This window comes from Phragmites australis, chromosome 3 (assembly GCF_958298935.1).
Source record: "Phragmites australis chromosome 3, lpPhrAust1.1, whole genome shotgun sequence".
Taxonomy (NCBI): domain Eukaryota; kingdom Viridiplantae; phylum Streptophyta; class Magnoliopsida; order Poales; family Poaceae; genus Phragmites; species Phragmites australis.
In genome coordinates, this window is record NC_084923.1 from 13,283,582 (window position 1) to 13,295,756 (window position 12,175).

The 12,175-nt window shown below is 41.6% G+C and overlaps 1 pseudogene; it reads left to right on the forward strand.

Moving 5' to 3' along the window:
* The first annotated feature begins 477 nt into the window (after nt 1–477).
* On the forward strand, nt 478–8,020 carry LOC133912263 (increased DNA methylation 1-like; annotated as a pseudogene).
* Nucleotides 8,021–12,175: the final 4,155 nt, after the last annotated feature.

Here is a 12,175-nt window from a genome sequence, read left to right on the forward strand (position 1 = left end):
ACTTAAATAATTCGGGGCTCTGTCCACGAGCACATCCTGCATATGCCTTCGTACTAGCCTGCATCAGGGTATGGTGACAAGGCGGCCATGTGCCCCCGAAGCCACGAGTCTGATAGGAGGGCAATGATCTGTGCCCGCGGCGGGGTGACATTTAGGTAACAGGTGGTGACGGTGATGAGGCAAGGAGTGAGGCTATGCGTGCAACGCAGGATGATTTGCAACATTCTGAATTTGTATCTAGAGGAACCAACAAACTTTTTCCTTCACGCAAAAATCGCCAACCCTGCAAGTCTGGAGCGGTTCAGCAAAACAGCAATGATGCAGTACAGCACGGGCAATGCATGCCCAATATCATCACTCAAATAGCGAAAAAGAAATTTAGAAGAGATGAAAAGAAATTCGTATAGAAAATGACAAACATCGCACTAATCACAGGAAAACCCACAAATGTTGGCGATCGAGCTAAATCGCCGGACTTAACGCCCTCGTCAATCAGCCCGTAATGAACCCATAACAACGGCACCGCCGCCCAATAGGAAACCTCACCGAGGCATTAACCCTCCCTCTCTCTCCTCCCCCTTCCTAGCTTCCTCCTCCGCCTCCTTGTCGTACACCCAACTATCACCACCGCCTTCGCCATCCAACTCCCAAGCCCTACCCCAGCAATCGGCGGCCGCTCCCCGCAATGGCGCGCGGGACCGAGACGAAGCGGCGGCGCGAGCCTTCGCCCCCTGCCGCCGCGTCGCGCGGCGAGAGGAAGCTCCTCCCCGGCGAGCACGTCGAGGTGAGCGCCATCGGCGCCGTCATTACCGATGAGGCCCGCCGCATTGCGGTTGGGTTAGGGGTGATGGCTCGCGGGTGCTGGGCTGGGTGCCTGGGTTTACGGTTTCTTGTGATTTCCGATGTTTACTATCGCTGGCCGCCACGATCAAGGTCGTGATCAGATGAGTCTTGGGTAATCTTGGTACAGCGCGTCGGTCATTGTCGTTTAGCACGGCGATTCGGCGCGTACGGGAATGATAGCGTCGGCATCTGAATGATTTAATGGGTGGTTAATGGTTAGAAATAGCATGTTTTTGTTAATCTGCGGTAAAGTGGATGCTTATACTTAATTACATGTGTTTAATTGGGCTGCGGAGTTTTTTCTTGGGTGGTTGGAGTGACCTCATCTTCCTGATGTGGAAATGCGATAAAAGATTGTATCTTTTGGATCAGTTTAGCAACAACAGTACGGCAGGGAGCCCTGTTTGTATGCACGTGCGAATAGTTCAGAATCTTTGGTTCTTGTTTCTAACACCAATGAGTTCGGATAGTATTATTGACCTCTGAGCTAAATGTCAAAATTGCAGTAGCTGTAGTTCTTGAGTGATTTGCTGCGTTGTGGACACCAATTGCCTTTGCATGTTGTCTATCAGTGCCTGACGCCCTGACATTTGTGCAACGTTGTGTTAGTTTGATAGGAACCGCAACGAAATAGGAAATGACCCAGCGCTCTTTATTATTTGATACAGTTGTTGCATGTATGGATTTAATTTGACCTGTCAATGAGCCACTAACATGTTACTATCCTTTTTAAAACACCCCTGTTTCTTCCTTTAAAATTTCCCAATGGACTCATTATTGTTGCAACACACTGATGGTTATTGGAAATGTCAACCCCTATTTCTCTTTCGCACTGGCACTGTCACTATGTTTGCCCTCATATTGTGGTTGGAAATGCCTAACCGTTATACAGTGATATCTTTCTGTTCTGTAGGTGTTTAGTTGTGATCCAGGCCTATATGGCTCGTGGCATCAGGCTGTAGTCATTGGTATTTGGGAGAATGCTCGCACTGTAAGATATACTGATTTCATTGATGAAAACGGTAGTGGATTGCCTCTTGTTGAGAATGTCAAAGTGTCAGATGCTATTGATGGCAAGTCAGGGATGCCGCCTGAGGAATTCATTCGTGGGAATGTAAGGCCTATGTGTCCACATCAATCACTGCACGTATTTGATGCAAGCTATGGACTCTGTGTTGATGCTCTCTTGGAAGGATCCTACTGGGAAGGTGTTATCGTTGATCATGCTGAAGGCTCCATGGAAAGGAAGGTCTTTTTTCCTGATGAAGGTGATGAATGCATTATAGTGGTCGATCAGCTACGTCTTACTCAAGATTGGGATGAAGTTACTGGGAAATGGAAACCACGTGGAATCTGGTTGTTTCTCCAGATGCTTATGTCACTTGAAGAGAGAGATGGTTTACCTGTATCGGTCAGGCAGATATGGTTTGACTTGAGATCTAAACCTTCTTTTAAGACAGATGCCAAAATGTGGATGTGTGGAACAGAAGCTTTTTGGGAGAGATCACTTGCAGACCTCATTGCTGAATTGTGGTCTCTATGTGGCAGGCCTACCCTAGATGGATATCAAGTGGAAGCTTATTCTAGATTGGCAGAAGGTTCAAACTCAGCGTCTTTTCAAAAGGACAAAGTTGAGACCATTGCCTTGTATAAGCTGGATTCCATTCCAGCTGTTATCTCCCAAACCATGTCAGAATTCATCTCATGTTATCGCAACAATAATAGGAAAAGTGCTTTTGTCAAAAAGGAGTCGGCAAAGCACTATCTTAAATCTTTAGGATGGACCATTGTTGATGACAGACCTAAGAACAAGTATTATGTCTCACCTGATGGGAAGCGGTTCACATCTTTGATAGGAGCATGCAAGGCTTGTTTGGCTCAAAAAGAAGCAAATGACCACCAAGATGATCATACAAATAATTTGCTTCTAGACAGCGTTAGTGTGTTGCACAAGAATGCACATTGCAGTCCGACCAGCATGGATCTTGCCTTGAGAGAGAAAGAGTACAACAATAAATGGACTGCAACTTCATCAAGGTCTTGGGAATCGGTTCAATTAGATGCACATTTCTCCACGCAGATAGTGTCACTTCTTGCTAGTTACCAAAATGACACTACTCTTCTCCAGAGGCGCATTAACAGAACTCTGAGTTTAAAGCTGAAGAAGCATCTATTGGCATTGGGTTGGGGTATCAAGTTCAGAATTGATGAAAGTACGAAAGAAAATGGCAATCATAAAAATATTAAGAGGCACCGGTACGAGTCACCTGATGGGAAGACTTATTTTTCTATCATTCAGGTAATCTGCAGCTTGATAGTTGGAGGTGTTAAACAAGTTGATGGAAACAGAGTTGAAAATATAACTGACAAGCACAATTATTTGGCAGCACCAAAAAAAGATGTTCATATGACAGTGTCAACAGGTCTGGCAAGGCTCAGTAAACGTAAACAAGGGAATAAATCTGATGCCCTTGGGAAATACATATACTATATGGAAGCTGATAAGCATAATTCTGGAACAAGGAAACTGTTGAGGTCAAATGCTAAGAAGTTTCTCAAATCTGCTGGATGGAAATTGTGGCTTAAGCAAAAGTCTAGAAACAAACTGGAGTTGAGGTATAATGCTCCACATGGCAAGTCCTACAACTCTCTGCTGGAAGCGTGTAAAGGATACCTAGAAAAAGGATATCAAGAGACCAATGATGCACGGGTCGTGGACAGATGTAGTGACATGTTTGCCTTGTCTACACGTCATGGTAAATATAAGAAAAGAAAATTGTCTTCAGTTCCTGTGAACAATGCACGAGTTCTTTGTTCAAGACATGGGCGGGTTCTTTCATGTCAGCATCGTGCTAAGACAGTGTTATCTTTGTTGATAGAGAAAAATATTCTATTACCAAGAGATAAGCTTACTTATAAGCAAAGAAGTGATGGGCCTGGGATAAAGGAAGGTTCCATTAGCAGAGATGGGATAAAATGCATGTGTTGCAATGAAATATTCACTCTGGAGAATTTCGAGGTTCATGCTGGGAACAGCACTCCATTACCTTCCACTCATATGTTTTTAAAGGATGGAAGGTCCCTATCACAGTGTTTAGTTGAGTTTATGGGAGGAAACAAGCCCAGAGATTCACTGCATGTGCGCTTGAAGGGAAGATATTCTGATCTGGAAAGCGATTCTATATGCTCCGTGTGCCATGATGGTGGGGAAATATTACTGTGTGACAATTGTCCAGCATCTTATCATCATGATTGTGTTGGTTTGGAGGTAAGTGAACCTAGTTTCTTTGTCTAGAGTTTATATCTTCTCGTGCCTATATTGTTGTAAGCATCCAGTAAGTATTGTAGCATGACAGTTTCAGCGGTCATACATTTAATATGCCATTTCCTTTAATTATTATTTGATCAAAGAGTGCTTTTATGAATATTTTTTTGCTCAAGTGATAACCCTATTATAGTTAGTGAGAACTTGCAATAACTGTTCCTTCTCTCTTTTGAGAATGAGGAGCATGTGGTTTGAGCATCATAGTTACCTGATACCACTGCTGGGTTTCCTCGGTTCTTATTTTTCCATAAGTTTTCATTTTCATACGCACTAGTTTGAAGAATGATATTTCAGTTACATTCTGCTTTTGCAGGCCATTCCAGAAGGAAGTTGGTACTGCCCATCCTGCAGATGCGGTGTTTGTAACTTGAGTGATTATGATCCTGATACCAGCCAATTCACTGAGAAGACTATAGTGTACTGTGATCAATGTGAACGGGAATGTATGCTTGTTTCAACACTTATTAATACAATATGCCAATTTTTTTTCTAGATAGCTGATTTCTTGTTCATCTTATTTTGGTAGATCATGTTGGTTGCATTCGAAATAGGGACCATCAGCTTATCTGCCGACCGGAAGGATGTTGGCTTTGCAGTAGGGGATGCTCAAAGGTACGATATTACTTGATTAAATTTGAACTCGATTCATGCTTGTTATGCTGTCTTTTGGACACCAAATGGTTGATTCTGATGTCCCATTCTATTATGCAGATATTTCAACATTTACAAAAGCTCATTGGGAAATCAGTTCCAACTCCAATTGAAGGCTTATCATGTACTATCTTGAGATTTTATAGAGAAAATGGGGGCAACCATGGTGATTATGATGATGTGACAATGGCCGAACATTATGGCAAATTGTGCATTGGGCTTGATGTTCTTCATGAATGCTTTGTTACTATTATTGAGCCTCGCACACAGAGTGATCTTTCTGAAGATATTGTCTTCAACAGAGAGTAAGAGCTGCTATTGAATCATTTCCGTGTCTCTTTTTATTTTACTTTCCATTATGCTTGTTTTCACTACTCTTTGTGTATCGACTTGAAAGTATTCTGGAAAGCATTAGCAGATACTTTATTTGCACAGTTGCAAAGAATTTTAATTTGCAAAGAGTCAAAACAGTATACCATTTATTAAATGCTACATATTTCACTGGATAAAAAACTAAAGGTAATGCAAGCTGTGGTTATGCATCGTGCGTGATTGTATTTTGCTACTCTTTCCTTCTATTAATGATTGGTAGAGCTCCTGCCCTGCTTCTCAATATTTTACTGAACTGCTCAAATAGAGCTACACTCACTGCAGTTTTGCAATGGCTAGTCAGCAACCCCTGATTCTCTGTTGACTTATTTTCTTTCCCTTTTTTCACCTCCCACAGTCTGGGAACCTTGTCTGAAATACCTGTTGTTTTTAGTCTATACATCTATGTCCGGATTATACATATATGTACGTTTGATGTTTCTTTGGCCATTATTTATTGATATAATGGAGACTGCTCTGAGTAATTTTTGTATCTATTCTCCACAGATCGGAGCTCAGACGTCTAAATTTTAGGGGATTCTACACAATACTTCTACAGAAAGGTGGTGAACTAGTATCTGTCGGCACTTTTAGGTATTATAGCCTTCACAGTGGCCCTCCACAGTAATTGAATCCTTTTGTGAAGCATTTTTCTCCATTTCAATTACTTTTTTTCTTCTGATTAGGGTATGTGGCCAGAAGTTTGCTGAGCTGCCTCTGATTGGTACAAGAGTTCCGTATCGTCGACAAGGAATGTGCCGACTTCTGATGAATGAACTGGAAAAGGTTTGTACTTGTTAAATATATTTAAAACCATCGGCAGTCATATTTGACTTTGGATATTGTAACAAAGACGTTCCCATTTGCTTCACAAATACTCCTGCCATTTTCTTGGTGTGTGCTGATTAATTCACTTCCTTTTTCACTTACCAGTTGCTTTCGGACTTAGGGGTAGAAAGGCTTCTCTTACCGGCAGTTCCTCAGCTTCTGGAAACATGGACAGGATCATTTGGTTTCACAGTGATGTCGAACTCTGACAGGATTGAGTTGGCAGAGAACGGCATTCTTAGTTTCCAGGGAACCACCATGTGTCAGAAAGTTTTAAATGTTGCATGCAACAATCCACAAGACTATTGTGTTCCTTGGATGCCTAACTCTGAGAGAATAGGGTTGGCAGAGAACAACGTTGTTAGTTTCGACAGAACCACTATAGGTGACAAGGTTGTAAATAATGCATCCGATCATTCAGAAGTGTTGAATGCAGCAATGATGTCTAGCTCTGACAGAGAGTTTGCTGAAAACTCCATTCTCTGTTCTCCGGGAACCAATATATGTCAGACGGTTTCAATCAACGAGCACAGTCATCCAGAAGGATTAAATGGTCTCTCTCCCACTTTTTTTCTGTTGATTGAGCACTTGCTACTTGGTTATCTGAGCACACTTCTAGAGGACTTTAGTCTCTGGAATCTTTAAGCAGAAAAATAGTTCTGAAACAAGTATTCATTTTTTCAAAAAAAAAAAACAGCATTCTGCATTGTTAATGCTTTCTCTGCATTTGGATATGCAAAAAAAATGATTTGATGAACTAGTAATTGCTACAAACGTGCCTACAGTTTGCATTTTTTGATACAGTTCTTATTGACAATTTTTAGGGTTTGACTACCACCTCGAAGATACTAGCATGATTGGTGAGAAAATGGAAAGTGATGGCCAAGAAAACACTTCAGTACCAATGGAAGACACAGAGCAACTGGAGCCTGAGCTGCTACTGAAAATTCAGAATAACAGCGGTGAAGAGGGCGTCTGTTCCATTGATGCTCCGACTAGTACGCCAGACCGTCAAGTTAGTTTTACAGGGGTCAGGCATGAGCAACAATATGGCAGGTATGGTTTCTTCTATTAAGGTCAATTGATATTGGCTTATAAAAAGAAGTCCACTCGTGCTTGTTTGACTGAACTCAAAGAGTGAACATTGAAGATTTTGCAATCACTTTGTTACATTGCGAGGTGTTTTTAACGTTAAATCTAACTGTGTTGCAATCAGGACATTTTTAGGACATACTGCTCCTGGCTGGTCCTGACAAATAACCAGTTAATGATTGTATATGGGAAAAAACAAAACCTACAGTAACCTGTCAGACATCCCATTCTCCTAGTTGCTATCTGCGTTACTATCTATAGTCACTAGGGTGAGCCAGTATCTTGTTTATATCAACTTACAGTTTCACTGGAACTTTTACACCAATTTCTCTGTAACTTGACTAAAATAATTCGTTCTCGCAATCTTTACATAAACATAAGCATTCTCCCCTTATTGGGTACTGATGGTGCTCCATTTCTAGTGCCTGTGCAGATCAGTGCAGCGAGAATTGTACTTCGTCTGAGGTTAAGCCTGTAACAGTACGTATATATGCTCTGACTAGTTCCCCGACTATTTAGGTAGCTGCTTGTAGCTAATCATATCCTCTCTATGTTTTGCAGCAAAACTCAGCTCCAGGATTGAAATATAAACTCAGTTTTCAGGAAAATGCTACGAGCAGGTCAAGAACGGCGCTCGCCGTAGGAATGTCTGGCTTAGAGTCTCCAGAAAGTAACCAAGGGTGGATCCAGCGGATTTTTGGATGGACGATGCTATAATTTTGTGCAATAAACTTTCAGCCATCGACTTAGCCTCGTCAGCGCGTCAGTTGAAAGTTGAAACTAACCTACGGAAGTAGTGACTTTGTATGGTACGTTGCTTCATAGTGTAAAATAGTATCAAGCTGTTAGCATACTATCTGTAGATACTTTTACCCGTAAGCTTAGGTACTCTCTGTTTTTTTTTCCTTTTTTGGCGAAAGGGGTGGGCTTATATTAAAATTGGATGAGCAGTACAACCCCTTTTACAAATAGGCCTACACAAGCATAATAAGAAAAGAAATACATTGAGGCTCCTAGAGGCATCTTCACGTCGGATGCCATCAGCCATACATCCTCTTGCTGTGCTGATGAAACGATCAAAAGGTCCAAGAGGGAATTAATTGGACTATTAAAAATTTACTCCTATCGAATTCTATAACAAACAATATATTTAGCTTAGATGAATTGAAATACGACTACACGATCAAACAAAGCATAAAAATAAGCAAGTTATGATATAAAGTAAATACGAAAAGTAAAACTTACAAGTAAGTAAAAGCTTAAATGTAAATATGGGAAAATAAGGAGATTGACAAAAAGCTTAAATGTAAATACGGGAAAATAAGGAGATTGACAAAAAGCTTAAATGTAAATACGGGAAAATAAGGAGATTGACAAGAGAACAATTATTATTTTTTGGGTATCGACAAATTGGCACTTTCTTTGGTCCTCGTTGAAGCACTCTTTTGAGTCATGAAGTCTAAAGTGTTTACTCATGATTATCGTTTCTTCATCTTCAGATCAGTGGGTATCAAATCAAACACATAGTTCTTTTCAAGGCTCCCATAAGAACTCTAAGAGTTTACTGAGACACCTCTAACCACCAATGATCGACTATGTGTTGTCAACCATCAAGAGTAACAAGCTAATAACTTCACATGATCAAAATCAAGCCTAAACTACAGCTAAATGCACACTTGCTACTCTTCAAGCACTAAAGATGTCATTAACCTTCAATTAAGAACTTTGGAATTTACTTAAGTGCACTCTTTTGCTTCTTGATGACATACACAGTGTATAAGCTCTTTTGGGTCGCAAGATAGCCAACTAAAATCAAGTGATGGGGTATTTATATGCTAGAGATCCAAATTTAGTTGTTACCTAATAACCCATTTTTTCTGTTAACACCCGATGATCTAGTGAGTATCCTCTTATAATCACCGGACAATCCGATGAGAACAAACTTCAGAGCCCCACTGTGCCAGCTGCTATTAGCCGTTACTGTAGAAAAATAATCTAGTGGATTCATCCGGTGCGACTTAGTTCATCACTGGACTATCTGATCAGAAGAACCAACCCAGATAACTCGTTGCAACATTCTCTACAAAAATTAGTCAGATGGTTCCTCTTTACCTTTACTGAACCATATGATGAGTGTAGCTTCTTCTGGAACCAAAAATTCTTTTCTGCAAGGAATGCTCCGGTGCTCCCATCTTTTCATCACCAGATAATCCGGTGAGTTTAACTTCAATTTCACCTGGAAAATTTACTTTTACGGAAAAAAAAGCTCTGGTGCCCTCACGGGGGTAACACCGGACCATCTGATGCAACACTTTGAAAAATTCAGGACACATGTCATAAAGAAAAAAGGTTCCGGTGATACCTACAAGTTAACCACCGGACCATCCGAACTTTTCATTTGTTTTCTATCCGAACCAAGAGAAATGCTCCGGTGAGAACTAGAGTCACACCATCGGACTATCCGGTGAGGCTAACTTCACTGAACCAGTCCAATTCAGTCTTTTCTTAAGCTCTAACTTCACAACATCTCAACCACGGACTTCTATAAACTACCTAACGCTAAAGATTCACAAGTGTGCATGAAATCAAGTCTAGACTCATATAGGTTAAACTACTACTTTTAGCCTCTCTTTATAGTACAATCAAAAAGACTAAAAAAGAAGACCTATACTACTTTAAGTGTCATTCATCTCCCTTATGACACTTAGAACTAGAAAATCCTTAATCTCGATGCATATCTCTTTTGATCGTCCATATAATCGCCTTAGGGATCAAGAATACCCAATCATCATTGTGAACTAAAATTTTTTATACCCTTCAAAACAAATTTGTTAGTCACAATGATATGGTTATAATTAATCATTAAAACACTTATAACTTACATAGGGGCCTAGATGCTACAGCTGACGCAAAGCAAGGCGAAATGATGAAGGCTCAAATCACCCCTCCTGCTGATGGGAACGAAGAAGCCCAAACAGAAGCCGCAACATCCCGCACCATCGAAACACTTCCATGGCACATCTTTCGCTGTGAAAGAATATCAGCAACTCTAACGCCAACATCAGTAGAGGGAAACAACATCTGGCACCACCATCCCCAACAGCGTCGAAGACAGAGGCCCAAAAAACCAAAATCATCGTTACCGGATCGAAATCTGGCAACCTTACAAGCACAAAAACCCATCCCCCTCCACATCTTAACCAGCTCGCACACACATACCTCTCTAGGGGTCGCCGGAGACGAAATCAACAAGGATGTTGTTGCCAGAAACCACCATGAAGAGCAAAATCCGGCGTGGTACCTCCACTACGTAGGCACCATTGGATCCCAAACCTAGCAAAACTACACCCCCTTTTTTTGAAAAAGGAAGCTTTTATTGAACTCGGACAATTACATCAATATGATACAATCGTACTGAGAACACTCCGAGCCTCTGCATAGCCAAGATGCACACAACCAAAAAGAAAAGAAAAGAGAACGCAAATAAAAGTTTTACATAGGTGAAAACAGAAGATGCTGTTAAGGCGCTCCAATCCTTAGACTAGGTTGCCATCAATACACCTTGGTAAAACACTCCATGACCATCCTCTCCAAATGCAGACATATCGTTGTAATCGTATTCCGATAATTTGGTTTCTATAATATAACCCAGGTAAAGACCTAGTGAATACAGAGGAAGATAACCTGCAAAGGAGATGAAATATCTTTTTATCAAATATCATATCATTTCTGCATAACCAAAGCGACCAACGAGTACCAGCTACCCTCAACAAGACTTCCAGTTTCAAGTCCCTTCTAATACCCCATAACAAAGTACCAAGCATATGTGATACACTACGAGGCCGGAAGAGTCATAAAGCCGCTGTATAATAGATCACACGGCGCAGGCAAAACAGCATTCAAAGAAAAGATATTTAATCGTTTTCTCATGATGACAAAAACAACACTTCTTATTCTCTTACCAATTACGCTTAATCAGATTATCCTTTATAGATATCACACCTTAGCGTAAGCATAAGAGAAAGATTCTATCCTTAAAAAATACCTTCAGTTTCCAAAGCTGTCATACTAGGTACCCCACGCGTCGAACTACCAATACCCCTCTCTCACTGGCGTCGGAGAGGCAACCGGACGAGAGAGGATTGGCCGGATCGGTGCCGGGATTTGAAGATCCCTTGAGTTCGCCTTGGACTACTGTAGCTGGGAAAGGTGTCTCGCGAAGCCTCTTTCCGTGGTACTCTCGGTTCTGTTACTTCATGTGCCGCGCTAGCGCTAATCTCTTGTTTCCATTTTCTCGTTACGATGTCTTTGTCTCGACTCGCGATCTATTTTCATAGGTTGCATGCACTTATTTTTATTCATCGTACAATCGAGCTCAGCCTGAGCTTGCCTGATTCTCAGCATTTAATTTCATTGAGCAGCAGAGGAGCCTTACACTCGGTCACTTAGAGGGAATAAACATGGCCGGTGGTCAGTTTCTGCCTTTTTGGCGAGGGTGATTGAAATCCTAATCCAATCCCTGATCAATCAGGTGGAGGGAATGCTTTCTTTCCTTTTGCGCAAATGCGTAGCCGCGACACCTACCGCCAGGTGGAGGATTTCAGGTTTCCACTCCACCCAACTACTAAGCGCTTTGCGTTTCATTGCCTTTCCATGGGCCTTCAGCTCCCATCTTGGGCCTGCGGGCTGGGAAGTGCGAGATTTTGGGCTTCCCGCGCTAAGAATAGCCTTTTTTTTATATATATTTCCATTTTTCAAATTTTAGAGCAATAGGCATTCGTTTAAAAAAAACATAAGAATAGCCTTTTGTCGCCCGCTACGAGGAGAATGGGTGGCGAGTCTATGGTCGAACGGTAAAAAAAATGGACAACCGATGGTGGATCTAGAACTACTAAGTAGAGGAGCTCTCCCTCTTCTTCCTTTTCTTCTCTTTTTCTTCTTTTTCCATGCCAAAAAATTGAAAGGGAAGGGAAGGCTCCCAAATGCTCTCAGGGTAGACCTGAGCCCTCCTTGCTCCCTGGTGGATCCGCGGATCCGCCATGGTGGCAACCACGTCGTCATGTCACC